Raw genomic sequence first — 2,543 nt, forward strand, 5'->3', positions numbered from 1 at the left:
CTGACGACTGCCTCCTGGTCCAAGTATAGGTTTCACATTAGAACGATCAAGTGTTCTGGGATTCCCATTCTTCTCAGAGTCAGCCATAGTTTGTTATGATTCACACTAAAATGCCTATGAAATCATTCACAACTTCATGATTCTAGTAACAATTAATACCTACCTTCTATCTTAAATGATAAAACATTACAGGATTAACTCATTCAATTCATGTTTTACACCTAGAATTATTCTTTTCTTCATCAAGGAATGCTCATTTATTTTTAGTTGGAAGTATTATATAAAGATAACAGAGTGCTGCAGTTCTGGTTTAAGGTTGAGTTTGGTTTTTTGGGTGTTGTTTGTTGGATTTTTTTTTAAGATAAATTTACTTTAAAGATGTCAAGAGCAAGCCTCTTATGTCTACTTTCATTCCTGCAATATCTCTCCTTTATACTGGAATTATCATGAAGATTGAAAGAAATAATTAACATGAGGTTTTCAAAACAGGAACATCTGTGTTGTGCATTAGGGCTAGGTCTTTGAGGGCCCCAGTGTGACCTTTTTCCATTGTCCCAAGGGACAAGCCACCCTTTGGCGAGCAGGTGCTTTCTGCAGTCCAACAAGCCTCTTGCTGTGCGTTTATTAAATGTGAGGGTTTTGTTTATTTTGCTTTGTTTTTGTTCTGAGTCACGGACCTTTTTTTAAATATCTGGAAAAAACCCAAACATTTAGTGGATCATTGTTCAAAGCGTTTTATTGTGGAAGGTAATGTGAAAAACCGCAACATGTGATATTCTGGACCCTTAATGTCTCAAATTCACTTTGGAAAAACAAGAAGCTGTACATTCTTTCCAGAACTAGTATTCATGTAGTGAAGGACAACTTAGCTGAGTCTACTTAACTGTGATGTCTGCTTTTATGCAGCAGAGATTTTGCATGGCAAATATTACATATATTATGTAAAAGTTACTAATTTTACTGTAGTTCTTAAGCTAAACTGCATGCTTAACTGAAATTACATATAAATGAATTGTAACATGATCATATAGTAAATTTTTATCCTACATTCTCTTTTTTCTTATTTTCCTTTCTGTTTCAGCCAATAGATCACTTGTGATTAGGAAAAGGAAAGAAATCACTTTGACAGATGCATCTGCTCAAAACCATTCCACAAAATATATTCTACTAAATATATATTGCTTAATACGTATTTAGGACTACTAAATCCTTTTTAGTTCTACTAAAAAGGAAGCCAGAAAATAATTTTCTGTTTCTTAATATTGTTGTTATTGCTGCATACGATTGAGTCAGAACTGACCCATAGCTGACCCTCTGGCTGGTTTTCAGAGGCAGGTAATCAACCATATGGGAGGAGACTTCCCATCCTTTTCCAGCTCTTAATATTAGCTATAAAGGTATTAATATATTTGTTGTTATTATATGCTGTTGTGTTGACACTGTTGTGATTCCTGAAAAATAATGCACAACATTGCCTAATACCTGAACCATACTTACAACTTTTGCTAGGTTTGAGCCCACTGCCATAGTCACTGTGTTAATCCACCTCTTTGATGATCTTTCTGTTATCTGATCCTCTATCAAATAAGATGTTCTTCCCAGGGAAGGGTTCCTTCAGATAAAATGACCAAAATACATGAGACAAAATCTTGTCATCTTTGCTTCCAAAGAGCCTTCTTGTTGTATTTCTTCAAAGAAAGAGTTCTTCAGTCCTCTGAAAATTCATGCCAGAAGATTTAATATTCCTTTATAACACCATAGGCATCTATTCTTTGTCCTTCTTTTTGCATGCATATAATGTTGTCTTTGTTGTTAGGTGCCGTCGAATGAAGTACAACTCATAGTGACTCTGTGAACAACAAATCTGAATTGCATCCTATCCTGTGCGATCCCTACAATCTTTGACACCAACAAGTTCATTGTCAGAGTTACTGTGTCAATTCACTGGGCTGAAGATCTTTCTTTCCTCCACTGTCCCTCCACCTTCCCAAGCATGATGCCCCTCTCCAATAAAAAGCCTCTTCTAGTAACATGCTCAAATTACATCATTTTTGCCTCCAAGAACACTCTGGCTGCACCTTCTCCAAGAAATATCTGTTTATTCTTTTGGCAGTCAATGGGATATTCAGCACTTTTCTCCAACACCACAATTTAAAGGTACCAATTCTTCTTCCATCATCCTTAGTCATTGTCCAGCTCTCAGATACATAGGAAGTGGCTGAAAAGACAATGGCCTGAATTAGGTACACCTTAGTCCTCAAACTGACACCATTACTCCTTATAGGTCTCTGACTACAGATTTTCTCCAGTGCAATATATCTCTTGATGCCCTGACTGCTAATACCAAGAGTGTTGGTTGTGGATTTAAGCAAGATGAACTTGTTGATAGGTCTAATCTTTTCTCCATCTATCATAATGATGCCTATTGGTCTAGCGGCTAGAGCTTTTGTTTTCGTGACTTTGAGATGCAATCCATATTGAAAGCTGCAGTCTTTGATTTTCTGCTAAAAGTGCTTTAAGTCCTTTGAACTTTCAGCAAGCAA

This window comes from Elephantulus edwardii, unplaced genomic scaffold (assembly GCF_000299155.1).
Source record: "Elephantulus edwardii isolate Elephantulus edwardi_28Jun2011 unplaced genomic scaffold, EleEdw1.0 scaffold00119, whole genome shotgun sequence".
Taxonomy (NCBI): Eukaryota; Metazoa; Chordata; class Mammalia; order Macroscelidea; family Macroscelididae; genus Elephantulus; species Elephantulus edwardii.